At 41.8% G+C, this 20,332-nt stretch overlaps 1 protein-coding gene across 3 annotated transcripts in view; it reads right to left on the bottom strand.

Moving 5' to 3' along the window:
* POU4F3 (POU class 4 homeobox 3) overlaps nucleotides 1-19,853 on the bottom strand; it is a 49,057-nt gene extending 29,204 nt beyond the window's left edge. Inside the window, exons 1-3 of one of the 3 annotated variants that reach the window (XM_081505033.1) lie at nucleotides 19,645-19,853; nucleotides 1,628-1,807; nucleotides 1,308-1,402 (exon numbers count right to left, since the gene is read on the bottom strand). The gene's annotated coding sequence lies outside the window, so the exon portion shown is untranslated. The remainder of the gene's footprint in view (nucleotides 1-1,307; nucleotides 1,403-1,627; nucleotides 1,808-19,644) is intronic. The other 2 variants (XM_081505036.1, XM_081505034.1) reach the window with 2 other exon arrangements.
* Between the last annotated feature and the right edge of the window lie 479 nt (nucleotides 19,854-20,332).

Below are 20,332 nucleotides of genomic sequence, written 5' to 3'. Positions count from 1 at the left end.
CTGAAACTCCAATACTTTGGCTACTTGATGCGAAGAGCTGACTCATTTGAAAAGACCCTGATGTTGGGAAAGCTTGAGGGCAGGAGGAGAAGGGGTTGACAGAGGATGAGATGGTTGGATGGCATCACTGACTCAATGGACATGGGTTTGGGTGGACTCCGGGAGTTGGTGATGGACAGGGAGGCCTGGCGTGCTGCAGTTCATGGGGTCGCAAAGAGTCAGACGTGACTGAGGGACTGAACTGAACTGAACTGATAAAGGGCAGGCATCATGAGCTCAGCATTTACGGCACTATTGAATTTGATCCCTACAGCAAGCATAGGCAGCTGGTATTATTTCTCTCCCCACTTGCCAGAGTGAAAACAGAGGCACATATTGTTAAGTAACTATGGTAATGGAGAGAAAAGTATCAGAACCTGGACTTGAACCTGGGGCTGAGTGACTTCAGAAGCTGCCCTCCTGAGGATACTGCATCCAGCAATGAGGAAAGCCATTAGAACAGGCACAGATAAATTCATGCATAACTGGCGGGCTCAAGCATGTGCTAGGCTTATGCAGTTTTGTAGTTAAAAATTCATTTTTACCATGGAAAATATTATTTCTTTAAATAATACTTGCTCCCTTCAATTTCTTCCTTTTCATGCCATAGTGATCACTGACCTGGGAATATTTCACAGTGAGTGAGTACTGCTGAATGAGGTAGAAAATTACAAATTTTAAAATCTTACAGAATTGGTGAGGGCTATCAGAGAACTTTGCTAGACTTCCACAATCCCCTAGTTATAAATAGAAAAATGCAACTTATCTCTAAAAAAATGTTTTCTCATTGTGTGCACATTATAGAAACATTAGCAATATAGAGAAGCAGAGGCAATAAAAGCAATTCACAACCCACAAATACTCTTTTTAACATTTTAGTATATGTCATCCTGCCCTTTTTTATCTTCTAGACAGTCATGTTCACTCATACAACAGTTCATTTCTACCACCTTTCCCCTAAGTTCTCCCCTCACTCAATGCTGCCTGTCCCCAAAATAGTACCATTGTTTGTCTACTTGCTCAGAACAGTATCTTGGAATGATGTTTCATTCCTCTCTTGAACACCCCACCTCCAATCCATTGACCAATCTCATTTCCCACTTTCTAAACACATCTACTTCCAAGGTCGTCATGTCTAGACCACCACCCGTCCTTGCCTTTTAACTGACCGGCTGACTTCTGCCTTTATCTCCCTGTCTCTCTAGTTCATTCTCCAAACAATAACCAGAGTGATCCTTTTAACCCTGGAGAAGGGATAGCCTACTCACTCCAGTATTCTTGGGCTTCCCTGGTGGCTCAGATGGTAAAGAATCCGCCTGCAATGCAGGAGACCTGGGTTCGATCCCTAGGTTGGAAAGAGTCCCTGGAGAAAAAAGAGCATCATCATATCATACCTTTGCTCAAAATCTTTCCATCACACTCAGAATAAAATCCCAAGACTTGTCCAGGGACCTACAGAACGTATATGATCTTCTCCCCTCCCCCACTGCCCCTACAATCTTCATCTCCACCCCTTCCCACTCTCCACCCTGCTTCCTGCACCCCAGCATCAGGAATAGCAGGACCTCCCCCCTCTCCCCAAACTCACTCATCCATTTGTCTGGAGCTCTCTGCTCTCAAACAAGTGTACTTGACTTGTTTTCATGCAGATCTCTGCTGTATTTTCTCATGATCTGTCTTTCCCATCAGAATGAAACTCCATGAGAGCAGGGGACTTTGTGTACCTTGTTCACTGCTGAGGTTCTATGCTCTAGGGCAGTTCTTATGTCTGTCAAATAAGAGATATACACATAGATGAGACTAAAAATTACACAAGCAAATGTAAAACTACACCTACGACAAGTGCATGTACTAGTCATGATAAGCATGGTTATGCTGCAATAACAAGTAACTCTCACATCTCAGTCATCTCAAATAACAAAGAATTGTTTCTCTCTCACGTTGCGTCCATCTTACTCCAATGGGGATGGGAGGTGGTCTCTGTCCGGGTCACTTCACTCAGCAATAAAGGCTAACTGAGTCTTTACTGCTGGACAGTTCCAAGCCCATGGGAAGGAAGAGAGATTAGAGCAAACCGGACTGCTTCTTAAAGGCTCTTAAAGGGAATTGGTACATGTTTCTGCTCCCATTTCTTGGGCACAAGAAACAAGTCACGTGGTCACGTTTAACTCCATGGAGGCAAGGGATGTGTGATCCAAACTTGTCCCTAGGTGAGGGAAAGCAGAAGTACAGGGTGTCTGGAAAGTCTGAAAACACTGAAGAATCATAATGAACCATTTACTGATATCATAATTTGTAAGAGATTTATATTTTCTCGTCTCCAGATTTCTGAATACCTTGTATTTGGTCAGTAGCACTCATGACCCTTACCACGCTAGGCAAAAAATGTCCTTTTCATCTGTGGTGACTCTGAGAACATAGAATGGGGATCTGACCCCTATTTGTGGGAGAGGTGCTATTTGAGCCAAGATCTGAAGGATGTGTAGCTAAGGGAAAAGGAAGATTTCTTGGACATTAGGCCTGGGGTAGTGGGAGAAGAGTAGGAGATGTAGCAAGAGAGGCAGATAGGACCACAGCCCTTTGTGATGTGCGTTTGTGTGTGTGTTAAGGGGTGCATATGCATGTCTTATTTTTACAAAATGAGTATCAAACTCAAATTGTTTTGTAGCTTGTTTTGCAACATTTAGTTTTATGTAATAAACAACTTTCCTTGTTATTATAAACACTAATACAACTCGTTTTTAATGACAGATAGAATAGCATTATATAATCAACTCATAATTCATTCAACCCATCTCCTATTGTTGAGCTCTGAAATTACTTCAATTTTTTCACCCCTGTAAATGACACTACAGAAAAGATTCTTGTAATTCATTCTTCACACTCCTCCACCATTATTCACTTTGAATAAGTTACTCAAAGCACAATTGCAGGGTAAATGGGTACACAAAATTTTTAATCTTTTTTTTTTTTTTAATGAATAGACAAATCATCTTCTGAAAAGCTTCCGTCCCTCTGTACTCACACACACAACTAGTATGGCTTTACTTTAAACGTTCAGACCTTTGAACCTTCTTGTATTGCACTATTTTGTAGCACAGCACATTATACCAGAGTCGAGGGAGAGTTGGGAGGAGAGAGATCTCCAAGTGCACAGAGATATTTCATTGAGACAAAACAGCCAAAGTCATCTATCAGACAGTAGTTTCCAGTAAGTACCCATCATCGCATTCACAGTATAGATCTCTCTGGCAGCAAACATTTAGGGGCCATATAATTCAGGAGTCATTGCTGAAACAGATCAATGGGTCCAGCAGATGATAACAAGCTCTCACCCGCAATTGAGAGCGGGGGCGTCTGTGCTTCTCCTGACTGAGTGACCTGGACTGTGAATGGTAAATCACCATTCAGCCCTCCGCGGGAGGCACTTTCTTTCCCCAGCCCAGCCCTGAAGCAGCGGAAGGGGAAGCAGTGTGGCTTTGCGGTTTGATGAGAGGGCTGGGCCATTAGAACTTCATGTCCTCTTTGGGGCTCTGCTGGTGACTTCCCGGGTTTCGATACTGTCGGTCTCCTTTTTCTTAGTGGTAAAATAGAGACAGCGATGCTAGCCTCTCCCACAGAAAGAAAACACACAAGTGTTTAAAGGCTTTTAACACAAGCGGGCATCCAGAAAGGAAACCTGGTTGCCCAGGGCAATTATTTTTTCAAAAACACTATTGTGTCAGAGATTCTGTTGTGTCACTTTAGGAAGAATCTAGGTTTCATGGTTACATAAAGAAGGCAAGTCAAAATGAAGGCACTGATGGAAAATAAGGTTATATATGGAACTTCCCTGGTGGTCCAGTGACTAAGACTCCGCACTTCCAATGGGGGGCTCAGGTTTGATCCCTGGCCAGGTAACTAGATCCACATGCTGCATCTAAGACCTGGTGCAGCTAAATAAATAAGTAAATATATTTTTTTAACCCTATATATGTATATATACATACACACATATATACACATATATACAAAGAAAAATAAAATATATGGCCAATTTTCTTTGTGCCACAATGAACCAGTAAGCAAAATGATATTAAAATAAGAGGCTCATTAGACGTATGAAAACAATGTAGAAGAAATACTCTTTATAATTATGGAAAGATAACTTATTATTGAAAGAAAAAGATGATGAAAGCGGCATGATCAGCATGATTTCTATGTTGTAAAATTTGAGCATCTATATATGTAAATACATGAAACACAGAGAAAAAAAGTCTAGAGGCACATGCACACAATTATCAAGTGGTTGTCTATGGATTTTCACTTTCTTCCTTTTGGCCAATCTCTACTTTCTGATTTTTCTACAACATACATAAATTACTTGAGCACTAAAAATTACTTTAAAGTAAGTGATGAATATTTTAGAGGACAATGGTCTTTGTGAACCTAAATAGCAAATAAACCAGGAAGCTTTCATATTATGTATATGGACACAATCCAAAACTGAGTAATATGAAATATCTGTTTTCATTGGAAAGATACAAGTAAATCAAAGGGAGAAGGCATTTCCTGACTTGAAGTAGACATATTCAGGGACCTGATTAGGAATAGTTATTGACTTTTGTTTCACCACTTAGAAAACTCTGTCTCCAAATATCCTTATAGATCAGAGTCTCCTTCCTTGCCGATGATGCAGAATTTAGTCTCAATCATAGAGCCGATTATCTCTCTTTATTATACCAGCAGTCATCAGTCCAACCCCCAGTACCACACTGTCTCATGTAAGTCTGGAGGGGTCTCATGGCCCATCACATGCATCCATATGCACCAAGTACAAGCCTACTGTGCCAAGTAACACTAAGTGCTAAGTGCAGTGGATCCATGACTACTACTATAGATGATAACAAGACTATATACGGCGGCTCCTCTTGTGGACTGCTTGGGAAGGCAGACAGTGAAACATGGAAAGAACAGGAAGAGCCAACTATTACAAACCTGATCATCTTCCATCACCACTTCGGTTGCTGTACACTTCAGCTTTGCTTTGGGGAACTCACCTTTCCTGAGTGGATACAATCTTGGTGGGATTGTCAGTCAGGAGCCCTGCCCTCTTCTGGCTGATGGTTTGGTACAGGACTCCAGGTGGGCTGGGCACGTGTTCTCTACACGGACACTGAATGGATTGATAAGGGCGAAGGAGCTCACTCAAAGCAACTGTAACACCCCAAAGCTGGGGCTTTTCCTTCCAGTTGCCTCAGAACTGCCCGGTCTCCCACTTCTCGAGATTTTCAGGCTTTCCTTCAATTCTGTAAGCTATTCTATATTTCCAGTAATTCTTTTTTTGTTTCAGTTAACCAGATCTAGTTTCTATTGCTCACAACCAAGGAGAAAATACAAAGCCCCCTTTTCATGGACCACTTTCACTTCCAGTCTTTCAATTCTTTCAAAGTCATGAGATGATATGCGATAATGACAAATATGTGCCTGGAGTCTGGTGACAAGTGGTCATAAAATATCTATTATTTTATAACAATATAAAATAAATACAAATATACACACATACACATATATATAATACAGTGCTCTGAAAATAGTACACTTTTGAAATTAAGTATAGTCCACCAGCACCATCTGCTTTAAAAAGAAAAATATTCTGATTTACAAGTAATGCAAAATTAACTGAAATCCTGGAAAACATAACCCAAAGCAATGATGACAGAGCAGCAAAAGTTTTGTGACCCCACCAAGTCAAGAGCTCTGAATGGGAAAGGGGGATAAAAGAAACAAAGATGGGATGACATAACCTACAAACTGCTCTAGGCTGAGAGTCAAAAGAGCTAGTTGTTAGGATGGAAAGATAAAGCCGATGACCCCAAGCATTTCTAAATGACAACACCAAGGTCTAGAAAGGAGATGCCATTATTCCTCATCCTTCTCTGTCTTTGTCCAAATCCCAAAAAGACAGTCTGGTCGATTCTGCCAGCAGAACCCAGTGACTGCTTTCCTCTGGGCCAGGTGTCCACCTATGGTTCAATCACCTGTGGCCACAGGAGGACAATGTTACATCACAGAAAAGAAAGACACAGAAGCCCAGGCCTCTGGGAGGAGAGAACAGTTATGCAAGGGGAAAGGTATTGCTGGATCATATGGTAACTCTATTTTTAGTTTTCTGAGTAACCTCCACACTGTTTACCATGTGGTTGTACCCTGGCATTTTATGAGATATAAAAATTTTACTATTATTATAGAAGAAAAAATGTAGTTATGAATAAAAGCACTTCTCTCTTTCTGCCTGATATCAGTTTCCACACTAAACTCATAATCTGATATCAACTTTTTGCAATATCAATCTGATCTTAGAAATAATTCTTTATTATGATGAGTTCTTAGGCTAAAGCGGAATGAACAAGCCAGAAATCCCTCTTTCATCATATAAGCATTGATAATTGATTTTTTTTTAGGTGATGAGGGAAAAGGGAGCACAGTGCTCACTAAACTTTGATTCACACAATGAATATTAACATGAAGCAACCCCCTCCCTTTAGCTCCCCTGCCTCTGCCCCCACAGCCTCCCTCCCTCCCTCCTTCCTGTGTGCATCTCCCTAGCATTGTCCCGGGTCCTGTGATGTACCCTCCCAGGACCATCTTCAAGAGCAAAAAAAAAAAAAAATACACTTTTTATTGATTTCATTTCATATACATTTATGCTGTTGGTTGGCTGCTTTTATGTTACATGCAACCTTCAGAATTCAGGTTGGATATGTCGCGCCACGGTGTGCAGGAGGCCTGCAGAGAGAGCGCCCCTGGACTTTAATGGGAGCCAAGTACATTCAAAGGAAGAATTTTGCTTTCAGTGTATTTAACATTGTTTGCCTACAGTTCTGCCTCCACAGGGGCTGACATCTGTGTAAGACAGCAGGGAGGGCAGCTCCTGGCCTCGACCCTGCTGAGAACAAAGCCGGGACACCTGAGAATGAAAGGGCTCGTGTCCTTCAAAGCTTTCCTAAGCCGGCATCGCTTCTCATTCCTTTGTACATCTTGACAGGTTTACCACTTACGTCTGCCTCACTAAACAGCTCATCCGCAGCATTGCTGTGCCAGTTTACAAACTCCATATAAATGGCATCATATTGTATGCATCCCACTGCCACTTGCTCTTGTGGATCAACATTCTGTTTTTGAGATTTATTCACATGTCTCAAGTTCATTCATTTTAATAGCTATGGGGCACTTGATTGTTCATCATGTTTTATTTCTTCAGCTGAGTGATGGGTACCTCTAGTGTTTGCTAGATTCTTCTCCCAACTTTAGAGGAAGTCAGAAATATTTCATGGTTTAAGAAAAATAAAGTGAGTGCTGTATTGTGGGTTCTCCTGACATATAATGCTGCTGGCAGTAACGTGCGGCTGTCCTGGTAGACAGCAGAATGCAGCCGTCCACTCAGCCACTCTCCTGGCTCTGGAGGCCTGAGCCCAGCAACTCATAGTTTTATAATAACACCTAGTTATGTTTGCTGAATGTGGATGTGGTACCAGGCACTGTGCCAAGCTATGTGAGAGACTGATCTCATTTAGTCCTCATAACAATACTATGGCTTGGGGGTGTCATTATTATCCTGTGTGTATAGCCTGGAAGTTTGGTGACTTGAACAACATATGACATGTGGGCAGATATGGAGCCGGTATTTCAAAGTAGGCCTGTCTAGGGACTTCCCTGGTGGTCCAGTGGCTAAGGGGCTTTCCAAGTAGCACCAGTGGTAAAAAATCCGACTTTCAATGCAGAGAGACTGAAGAGACGCAGGTTTGAGCCCTGGGTCAGGAATATACCCTAGAGGAGGAAGTGGCAACCCATTCCAGTATTCTTACCTGGGAAAGAGCAAGGACAGAAGAGCCTGGTGAGCTACAGTCCATGCGGTTGCAGAGTCAGACAGACTGAGTGACTGAGCAAACACACACACACACACCCCAGTGGCTAAGACTCTGAGCTCCCAGGGCAGGGAACCCGGATTCCATCTCTGGTCACGGGACTAGATCCCACATGCTGCAACTAAGAGTTTGCATGCCACAACTAATGATTCCACATCCACAATGAAGATTCAGCATTCTCAATGAAGATCAAAGATCCTCTGTGCCACAACTAAGACCTGGCACAGCTGAATAAATAAGATAAATAAATTATATAGATAAATAAAAAAAAAAAACAGGCCTGTTTGACCCCAGGATTTGTGTTCTCACCACTATGCTGTATTTTTCCATAGTTGGGAGAGGCCATCGACTTGGTCTGGATGCTCTGTCTGTTCCCTCCTCAAGAGACTCTCACTCAGATGCCACAGGTAGGAAGGAAGGATTAAAGTAGCCATGGGATTGTAACTCCGCTCAAACCCTTCTTCACTCTAACAATAAGCTGGCTTGATCTACTGATACATAATCAAAAGGTTCAAAGTGCTTCCCTGGTGGCTCAGAGGGTCAAGTGTCTGCCTGCAATGTGGGAGACCTGGGTTCGATCCCTGGGTTGGGAAGATCCCCTGGAGAAGGAAATGGCAACCCACTCCGGTACTCCTGCCTGGAAAATCCCATGGATGGAGAAGCTTATAGGCTACAGTTTATGGTAGGCTAAGGTCTATGGGGTTGCAAAGAGCCAGACACAACTGAGCAACTTCACTTTCACCAGATAACGTCCACACCCGCTCCCACGCCAACAAACACAGGCCTGTGCCCAGTGTCTGTCCCCCGACACTAAGGCTCAGCATCTACTACGTGGCAGGCCAACAGGATCCTTTGTGGGGGAAGGAGGGTGGTCTTTAGATGTTCACAATTTTTCTCCAAATAAGCTTACACTGAGAGTCATTGCAGTTTTTCTTTTCCCTCTTTCTGTCCTTTCTTCCTACTCTTTTTTCCTCTTCTTTAAATGCTAAAGCATTTATATTATTTAATGTGAAGATTTAAAATATTCTGACTTCATATTCTCATGTTGGTACTTCTTTTACTTTCTAATATAGTAGGACCCTTAAAAACATGGCAGTGGCTTCAATGCTGAGAAGCCTTGCTTAGGCCCTGGGGGAAGGGGAAGGGCCAGGGTCTTATAGGTCACTCCCCTGTGAAAGGTTTGTTGCTGAACCACGCAAAGACGCCGGGATTCTTGGCCTCTGGAGGAGAATTCAATCTGGGGCCAGAGACGAGGCTGATCGCTCAGAGCTTTTGTGTAATAAAGTTTTATTAAAGTATAAAGGAGATAGAGAAAGCTTCTGACATAGGCATCAGAAGGGGGCAGAAAGAGTACCGGCTTGCTAGTGTTAGCAGTGGAGTTATATACTCTAAGATAACAGGATTAGCCAGAAGGTTTAATCCAGAGACTGTCCTCATGCAGGATACATTATTGTTAGATAATCCTAAGGAATGTAGAGAGAAAAGAAAAAAAAAGTTTGTCCTTCCTTCCTCCTTGAGAATTCCAGACCCCTCTCTCCCTGGGGATCCCTAGACTTCTTATCAACCTGCCTAGGAAAGGACTCTCTCACCTGCGTGCTGGCAATCCCCTCTGGTGCTCGGAAAAACCCTCAAGATGTTGCAACTACCAGACAAAAAGAAGCCTCTGCGTGGTTCTGTAGTCACTATCTGTAGAAGGCCTGATAGAAGGTAACACGGAAGATACCTGGTTTTGTTTGCTTGTTTGTTTGTTTTTTACCATATGTTCAGTCCAAATCAACACTGGGTGTAGATGAACAGCTACTGAAAATTGCTGTTGCAGGACTAAGCTGACAAGTGACACCTCTCAACTGCAACCTTCCCCCCAAACCTACTCTGACAGCCTTGCAGCTATTAATTCTATTTTGTGGCTGTGCTACCAACCTCCAAACCTCTGGGTGACAAAAGGAAATAAACTTCATGCCTCTGAAAAAAAATCAGCATTTTATTCATCAATCAGTTGGACAAGATTGCTTCCTAGCCAAGGATCTGACCTGCTGTTTTAATAATTCCAAATGTTCTGAGGAAGACCGCTGCTTCCTCTATAAGAGGGCTGTAACTTCAGGCGCTTGCGACAAAATCTGGGTGGATTATTAGACAATTTCATGCTGGTTTGCAGAGTGATTAAAACAAGTGGCCTTGAATGATAGCGTATGTTATAAAGAGATGGAGCCTTTCAGTTATAAAAGATGTATCCATCAGGGGAAAGCAAACACAAATTAAAGTTTGATGAGCAATTGGATATTAATTGGTACTAACTCTGCTTTTTATGTCATTTTGATGTGGAGTGGATCGTAAACATGGTAAGCGATGCTAATAATGTATATTCACTTCAATACAACTTTATGGCGCCATTTATTATAGAAACCAATATTGCAGTGGAGTTGTGAGAGCGCTGGTGTGCACTTCTCCTGTCGTGCACCTTCACCTAACTCTTGCCACACAGACTCTCAGCCACAGTCTACACTGCAGTTGGTTAGACAGCTGAGAGTTGTTGCCTGAACGATGAACCAATTCTAAAGTACAGTGGAAACAAATTTCACAGAAAACTGTCTTTATAGTTTTCCCCAGAATTTTTTCAACAAGTTGCCTATTCTTTTCTGAATTTCGACAGCAAGCTCAAAAAAAGGAATGCCATCTCAACGTCATTAAATAGACACTAAATAGATACTGTAGTGCAGTCCTAGGGCTTCCCTGGTTGCTCAGTGGTTAACAACCTGCCTGCCAATGCAGGAGACTCAGGCTCAATCCCTGGGTCAGAAAGATCCCCTGCAGTAGGAAATGGCAACCCACTCCAGGATTTTTGCCTGGGAAATCCCACAGACAGAGGATCCTGGTTGGCTACAGCCCATGGGAGTCAAAAAAGAGTTGGACACAACTTAGCAACTAAACAACAACCAAGCGTAGTCCTATAAATAGCCAACATGCTTTATGTGAAATATAACCCAACACAGTTTATCTCAAATGGCTAAGCAATTTTTTGCACTTTTTACAAAAGTGATAAATGGTCCCTAGTAAAAGAAGAAAATAAAAACTGTCTTAAAAAAAAAAGTTAAAATGGGAGCTTACTAGATAATCAGTTCCGTGATGTCTTTTTCTCCTTTAACAATCCATTTGGACGATTTTATTTCATCTCACCTGGATTCTTAGGCCAGCTCTGCCATTTCTTCACTGTGTGACCCCAGGCAAATTACTTAATCTCTCTGTACTTTAGGTTCTCATTTGTAAAGTGAGGCTAATAACATGCACCTTCAGGATGTTTGTAAAACTAAATGAGGTATTTTACAAACATCTTTAAAGCTATTATTTAACACTTAGTGCTATGTTTAATGTGCTCAAAAAGTTAGCTGTTTTTATTATGATAACATTATTTATAATGGATGGGGTCTATTCCGCTGTATTGCCAAACTATAATTTATTTAATTAAACTACTAATAATGCTGGTCTTTCAGGTCGACACCAACATTTCTCATCAGTACCTGCCACTGTTACTTTGGGATACATCTTCAGAGGCCACATGGCTAAGAAAACATCTAAGAAACACAGCTCTTCTTGCCTACAATGGTTGCCATTACTTAGAATTTTAGCACAGCTCTATAGGAGATACACTTTATCAGTACATTGGAGGTACTTACTTCCATATTATTCTGCTAGTTTTATTGTTTTGTTTTTAAATCAACTACGGTTTGCCTTGGTTGGGTGAACTATAGCTAGTTTAGAGCTAGTTTCAGCCAGTTTAGAGCTGGGCTGAATAATTTCTTAAGATCCTGGGTACTTTGTTGATATCGGGATAGGAGGAGCTTTGCCTATTTTGGGTGTCAGAACCAGGCAAACCCTGATGTGCATTATATTTTTTTTTTTGCATAGGAGGAAATCTAGCTATTAATTAGGCTAAAGTGCTCAGGGAAGTATTTCACAAGTATTTTCACTGGGCTATTTGCCTCAGAACCTATATTTTTATTATCTGCCGATTAATTTGAACAGGTTATTTAAAGTGCATGTGCATTAATACATAGCAAGGGAGGGAACTAAAGATGAAACTGGGCTGAGGGCTCTATCGGTTTATGCACCGAGAGGAAGCCCCCAACAGGTAATGACTCGCGGTTGATTCACAGTAAAGAAGGAAGAGGATCAGTGCAGAGACAGAGGGGACCTTTGGGTTTTGGGTTGGTTTGATGAAAAGGCAAGTTTGTTGTAATATTTTATAACTATTTCAATACAATACATAGTTACTATTTGCATTATTATTTTTTTAAAAAAAGCAGGTCTGCGTGGAAATGAAGGAACAGATCACAAAACAGACGCCTTGTGATGCTTAGCATCTCATTAAAAGAGGTTTTGTTTTGTTTTTTTCTTGCCATGGATGGACTCACATGTCATAATTTTCCTGCAAAAGTAAATGGCCTGTTTTCAAAATAGGCAGAGAACCCCTGTTCCTTAGATCTTCCCTTAATTCAAGAAATATATCTAACTGAGGTCTAACAAGAGTTGGTTTCAGAAGAAATTAATGAGGAGCAGCCATTAATTATTTATGCTCTGAAACAGTAGGTCTGCTAATGTTCAGCTAATCACCAAAGCTAAACAGATGTATCTTCATAGAGACATCTTGAAGAATAGAATGAGTATAAAAGAGGCACAAATGGAAAAAAAAATACATATATGACAGGAAACAAGAACAGTGAATGTATCACTGTCCCTGAGACAATGTGTGTTCAAACTGCAAGGCACAATAAAACTATCAGAGAGAGTTCTGTTCACGTTTTCCAACATTTAAGGATAATATTAAGCAATAATAATAGGAGTTGAAAGTAGAGGGCTACAACTAATACTGGAGAATGAAAAGAATGAGCCTGTTACTCTTGAAAACGGCATTTAGAAAGCTACCCAATTGCCAGAAAACATTCGAAAAGCAGCCTCTTTCGTGGAGGTTATATAAGTAGTAAGGTTGTAAATTCTGAAATCATTATATCCAATTCTGAAATGATTCAAACCTTCGTTTTTTTACCTTCATACAAAAATCTACTGGCTCCTCTTTTGAGCTGAAAATGTTGAGTGAAGCAGCTTCTATAATTCCATGAGCTGCAGTCCTAGAGTCACAGTTGGAGTGGGGCCTTTTCTGAGAACTAGGATATCTGGATTTAAATCCTGGCTCTTCCACCTAATAGCTTTGCAATTAGACAAGTTGGCCTCTTAGTACCTCTATTTCCTCCTTGGCAAAATGGAATAATAAGATGACCCACCTCAAAAGGTTATAAAATGAATTCTCAGGGCAACTAAATACATGGTGGTACAGGACTGAGTCTTCTAGTCCGTTGGCCAAAAAGTTCTTTGGGGTTTTTCCGTGACATCCTATGGAAAACATGGAATTCAAATTCTCTCTGGTCACAGCTTCCATGACGCATGAACAGTGAGCGGCTCCATCTTGCCTCCTAACTCGTAGTCTCAGTCATGCTGATGTTTCTCATCATTCTTCCAGTAGAACACAGTTCCTCTTATGTTCCACAGAAGGTTTGCAAGATGGTTGAATCAACATAGTGACCAAAATGGAAGCTGATAGGAGATGGGTCTGCTGTCCATGTCCTTTTTCCACTGTTCCTATTCTGGCCCACCCTGGAGACTAAAGATTAGAACTTTTCAAAGACATTTGTAGCACTCAGATCTTGTATCCAAAGAATCACAGTGGGGCTTCCCTGGTGGTCCGGTGGTTAAGAATCCTCTTGCCAGTGCAGGGGATGCAGGTTCGATCCCTGGTCAGGGAACTAAGACCCCACATGCCCAGGAGCAACTAAGCTCACAAGCCACAGCTAGAGAGAAGCCCATGCACAGGAACAGAAGATCCCTCATGCCACAGTGAAGATCCTGATGCAACCAAATAAATAAATAAGTTTTTCTTTAAAAAAAGAGTCATAGGGAATGACTCCTCTTTGAGATATCCTGCTTGTGGAATTACATGTCATCAATACAGGGAGTGATCCTAGGAAGTACTTCTTACGCTGCCTGCTAGAATCACTTGGAGAAGTTAACAAAATTAAAATTAAAAAAATTTTTCAATAATTTTACTTATTGATTTTTGGCTGTGCTGGGTCTTCATGGCTTCGAGAGCTTTTCTTCAGTCATAGCAAGTGGGGGCTACTCTCTAGCTGTGGTGCACGGGCTTCTCATTGCAGTGGCTCCTCTTGTTATGGAACATGGGCTCTAGGGCACTTGGGCTTCAGTAGTTGCAGCACATGGGTTCTGTAGTCATAGCTCCCAGGCTCTACAGCATAGGCTCAATAGCTGTGGGGCACAGGCTTAGTTGCTCCGTGGCATGTGGGGTCTTCCCAGATGAGGCATCAAACCCGTGTCTCCTGCATTGGCAGGTGGATTCTTTTCCACTGAACCATCAGGGAAGTCCTAAAATTAAGATTTAAAAATATATTTATATTGAATGTATGTGTGTATATACTCAAGTTCCTCTCTAGGACTGCAGAAATAGAATCTTTGTAGCTGGAGCCCAGTAACCTGCATATTTTAAAGTTCCCCAGAACCTTCTGGTGTGCACTCAGATGCTGGAGCTACTACTCAAAGGCAGAGATTCTCAACATCCTGTGTCACAGCATAATTGCATGTCTTGCATCATTTGCTGTGATTTAAAGAATGTCCACATTTATGAAACGTCATAAATTAGGGTGGATTTGAGGTTTACCCCCCCCACCCCCCATAATGAAGTCACTCTCCCTCACTCATGGTTTCTAATGCTTTCTTGCCTGGAGAGAAGAGGGAGTTATATGGCTGGTGCATAAGCTGGCATCCCGTCCCATCTCTGCAGGAGTCTCAAATGAGCAAGTGCTGCTGATGGGTTCTTAACCAACGTGGTTGAAATACTGCTTTGCTTACCAGAAAAAATAGGGGTGGGCTGCTATTCTCAGTTGCTATCACAATACGCTCACGAGAGCCTGCTGCTCAGGTAACTATGCATTACCCATCAGGTGGGGCAGGGCAGACGTTGCCCTCTGCTGCAGCAGACAAAACAGCATCTTCTCCTGTGGCCAGAATGACTCTCTCCTTTCACACAAGAACCTCTCTCACTGGTGAAAGTCCGCCCTGCCTCCATAATCAACCTCTCCTTAATACCTCTACGTTTTCCCCTCTGTGCCTACTCAGCTGAGATGGCTTCAGTCAAGGACCCACACAAGACTGCCAAGGAAATAGACAGGAAACAAGACAAGAATGACAGATTCCTGTAGTATCCATCCTTCCACTGCTTTCCACTGTCCCCTGCACCTACTCCTTTAGCATCCATGAACCCTGCACCAGTCATCAGGTTATGGAACATCACTTTGTAGCAAATAGATGGGGAAACAACGGAAACAGTGAGAGATTTTATTTTGGGGGGCTCCAAAATCACTGCAGATGGTGACTGCAGCCATGAAATTAAAAGACGCTTACTCCTTGGAAGAAAAAGCTTGCTCCAGCATAGACAGCGTATTAAAAAGCAGAGACATTACTTTGCCAACAAAGATCCGTCTAGTCAAAGCTATGGTTTTTCCAGTAGTCATGTATGGATGTGAGAGTTGGACTATAAAGAAAGCTGAGCATTGAAGAATTGATGCTTTTGAACTGTGGTGTTGGAGAAGACTCTTGAAAGTCCTTTGGACTGCAAGGAGATCCAACCAGTCAATCCTAAAGGAAATCAGTCCTGAATATTCATTGGAAGGACTGACGCTGAAGCTGAAGCTCCAATGCTTCGGCCACGTGATGTGAAGAACTGACTCCTTGGAAAAGACCTTGATGCTGGGAAAGATTGAAGGCAGAAAGAGAAGGGGATGACAGAGAATGAGATGGTTGGACGGCATTACCGACTCGATGGACATGAGTTGGTGATGGACAGGGAAGCCTGGCATGCTGCAGTCCATGGGATCGCAATGAGTCGGACATGACTGAGCAACTGAACTGAATTGAACTGAACCACAAAGAGAGGAGAACTTATTACCTAAAACCAGGCTCTCTGGAAGTAGCACATTAGCTCATTTATCCAAATGTGGGGAAAATATGCGGGTGGCTCAGGTAAAGAATCCGCTTGCCATTACAGGAGCCGCAGGAGATGCAGGTTCAATCCCTGAGTCAGCAAGGTCCCCTGAAATGGCAACCCACTCCAGCACTCTTGCCTGGAGAATTCCATGGACAGAGGAGCCTTGCGGGATTACAGTCCATGGGGTCACAAAGAGTGGGACTTTACTAAAGCGACTGAGCACACACGCACGGGGACAATATGCAGGGACTGGAAAAAGCCTATGCGCCATTAGCTGTACTAACAAAATCAAACCCAAATGCCAACAAAACTTTCTGTGTCACTTCTATGTTTTATTAAACAACATGACCTGTCAGGCCATGCAACTGGCACTGCTTTCTGTACACAGCCAACTACATCCAAAGAGCCACTCAGGTGTACGGCAAAAGTACACTTAGGTCTTTTGACCCCACACTGGTCACATTTCCATTTCTCTCTCCATACAGCTCTAACCTGAAAAAGCCAAAATGTTAGTCGCTCAGTCATGTCCAACTCTTTACAACCCCACAGACTGTAACCTACCAGGCTCCTCTATCCATGGAATTCTTCAGGCAAGAATATAGGAGTGAGGTGCCATTCCCTTCAACAGGGATCTTCCCCACCCAGGGATGGAGCCTGCATCTCCTGCATTGCAGGCAGATTCTTTACCATCTGAGCCACCTTCTAACCTGAAGTCTGTGCTTATTTGCCATGTGAGCTGTAAAAACACATAAACTCTCACAGAGTCTAATGGAACGCATCTGAAGGAGAATCACAAATACTTTATAAACCATAAAAATGAAATAACGTAGAAAGAATGAAAAGAGAAATATATTGCTAATTACCGAAGCTGGCAATCCTCATATGTTTTGTGCCACACTGAAGCAAACTTTTCTAATTTACCTATGAAGCTATTCAGAATGACAATTTCCAACCTCTCTTTCACTCCAGTGATCTGCACAAGCTTCTACTCAGCATTTTTACTTTCTAGTACACATACTATCAACTTTAAAAAGCAACATTCAGAATTACACCCATTACTAAAATATCTGCAGGATGTATGTCAATAACAATTAAACCAGCTAGTGGGAGAAAGGAAGAAAATTAAAGAGCTGTTCCAGAATTTCTCCTTCCAGTGTTGCCAGCCTCTAATTGCTTGAAAGAAGGAGGTAACTCTTATAAAAATCTGAGCTATTAAGGTTATGCAAAAATCAGCTTGTATGAGTGTAAAGAATATTCCCTCCGTGTTTATTTTATAAATTAATATACTCCTTAAACAAATGGGCAAATGACACTCATTTGTTTCTGACGCAGTGCAATGGGTGACTAAGTTCATCAAAAATTCTGTAAGTTCATTTTCAGTACTAATCACCAATGCACAGAGTGACAATAGTAAACGATCTTTTCCTCCATGAAGCCTCAGCTTCTCTCATAATCTATTATTGCAGAGTGGAAAGTAGTATAACATTGTAAAGGTTTGAATGGTATCATTAATTCTTAGCCTTGTTGCCTGAAAGAAAAACTCTGTGAGAGCTATAAGAGAGGCTCATTTTTCTTCTGTGCTGTTTTCCCTTTGGGGTTACAGCGTGGTAGCAGAATGGAACCCCCAGGTGATATTCATTACCAGTGGAAAAGCCCCCTTCACCCAGTGTCCCAGATCTAGCCCAGATAGAACCAGTACCAAACAGTTCACAGCTGCTAGCCCCCTGTTTTGATTTTAAAGTTGAAGTGCAACTCTGCCCCTGGGTTCTAGGTATTCACACTAGGTTAGTCACTCCAACAATAAGAAAGAATAAGGCAGAAAACAAAGAGGGACTCCCAGTGAATTAAGCATGGTGCCCCCGGCAATCCCTGAGAGAAGCATATTGCTACAACCTCCTTTCTTCCTAAAAGGGAGTCATTTGCTACAGTGAATGGGTTGTTTTTTTGTTTTTATTTTTTTTAAAGAAGACAAATTCCTGCAGTTTTATGAATAGAGAGGTGGTATCCTGAGGAAGTATAAAATAAAACAGAAACAGACTCACAGACCTAGAAAACAAACTTATGGTTACTAAGGGTAAGGATTGGTTTGGGATGGACATGTACTCACTGCTGTATTTAAAACGGATAACCAACAAGGACTTCCTGTATAGCACAAGGAACTCTGCTCAATGTTATGTAATAACCTCAATAGGAAAGAATTTGAAAAAGAATAGATACATGTATTGATATATGTATAACTGGAATTATTTGCTGTACACCTGAAACACAACACTGTTAATCAACTACTCTTCAATATAAAACAAAAAATAAATTAAAAAAAAAAGAAATGTGAAGAGTCTCAAAGGAGAATATCTCCGTCTGGTCACTTTAATGGTGTGGTTAAGTCTGAAGTGAGGAGGGGAAGCAAGCAGAGACAAGATCCCATCTTCTCCAGAGCAAAATATGTGTCTGTTTTCAATCTGAGTGTTTAAAACAGTTTTATCTCCAAAATGTTCAATAAATCAACATGTTTGTTTAAATAATTACAATAGAAACCAAAAAAGAAGTGTGTAAGAGTTTTACCATGATCCTTTTCACAGTGTCTATCACCTCACTGATAATTTTACAAAGAGATGGAGAAAATGACAGCTTGCTTGTAATTATTTTCTGCCTTCTATGCTGAAACACAAAACACAAAAGCCATGGCACAGGTATTTCACATAATTTGTACTGATGATATATCTATTCAAGAGCTAATTCCAGTATCCTCCAAATATATCTGGTATGGAAAATAGTTTCATTAATTTTTCCATTTTAAATATTTTCCTTTGGCCACACCCTAAAGCATAATTCACTGACTATGATGTACATACACTTTATGGAATTACTCAACCAAGGAAAAAATCTCATTTTGTCAAAGAGGTTCACAGTTTTCTGGTGGGGGCAGATCATATGGCATACAACAGGACAACCAGTACAGGTGATTCTGAAGTGTGAGTCTGTTAAGTAAATTCCCAATTCAAAGGGCTTGATACTTTGGGGGAATACTTAGGCTTTTCTGTGGTACATTACATAAGCATACAAAATACTTACATTCTTCTGTGTAAGATTAGACAGGAAACCAAGCCCCTTCACCCAACTGCAGTTTGAAGCTTGGAAGATGGTCAGAACATACTATATTTGACCACTTCACGGCTATATGTAATATTCACTAACAATTGGTAAGGATTACAAAATATCATTATCTAGTGTCTGGTGGTCTTCATCTCCTTGATTAGTGTGACATATTAAAGAAATATAAAGGTGCAATCTTAGATACGAAGTACTCCCTTCTCTTTTCTCCAACATTGCTAAGCATATTTAGGTGATTCCACAAGATTCAACAACCAAAGTAGGAAATTCAATTGTAGTTGAAAACAGCTCCATCCAGCTCCAAACAGCTCCAGGACAATCTGATGAAGCTTTGAAGATCTGCTAATAAAAGTTTGCATTTCACGAGGTACTTTCAGAGGTATTATCTCATTTAATGCTTATTGCAATCCTGCAAGCAATAAATGGGTTCTGATATTACAAAGCACATTTTATGAATAAACTGAGCATTGAAAAGATTAATTAACCTCTGCTCATACAGCTATTGGGCTGCTCAGGTGGCGCTAGAGGTAAACAACCCACCTGCCAATGCAGGAGATGTGAGATGCACAGGTCGGGTCCCTGGGGTTGGGAAGATCCCCTGGAGGAGGTCATGGCGACTCACTTCTTGCCTGGAGAATCCCATGGACAGAGAAGCCTGGCGGGCTACAGTCCATAGAGTCACAAGAGCGGGACACGACTGAAGGGACTTAGCACGCACCGTACGCATGCACCGTACGCATGCACCGTACGCACGCACGCACACACGCATGCACGCATACACGCACGCACACACGCAGCTACTAGGACGTTAGCACAGTAGCAAGCAGCGTTAAAAGCCGTGCTTTGGGGGCTTTCCTGGTGGTCTAATGGTTAAGAATCTGCCTGCTGATGCAGGGGACACGGGTTTGATCCCTCTGGGAACATCTTACCACATGCCACGGAGCAACTAAGACAAGGCATCATAACTACTGAGCCACTGCTCCTCAAGAAGAAGCCACCGCAATAAGAAGCCCACGAACCGCAACCAGAGAGTAGCCCCTGCTCTCCGCAACTAGGGACAGCCCTTGTGCAATAATAAAGACCCAGCACAGGCAAAAATAATTGTGTGTGTTTTTTTTAAGCTGCTCCTCGAAGTCAGATTGTATTGTGGCTTCAAATCTTGGCTTTGTTTTGAGACGATGACCGGTCTGTGCCTCAGCTGTCCCTTGGAAGGAAAGGGGAAAATCAC

The sequence above is a fragment of the Giraffa tippelskirchi genome, chromosome 6 (assembly GCF_054371585.1).
Source record: "Giraffa tippelskirchi isolate mGirTip1 chromosome 6, T2T-mGirTip1v1.2.pri, whole genome shotgun sequence".
Taxonomy (NCBI): domain Eukaryota; kingdom Metazoa; phylum Chordata; class Mammalia; order Artiodactyla; family Giraffidae; genus Giraffa; species Giraffa tippelskirchi.
The sequence above is the reverse complement of the archived record's forward strand: the minus strand, read 5'-3'. Positions and strand labels throughout refer to the sequence as shown.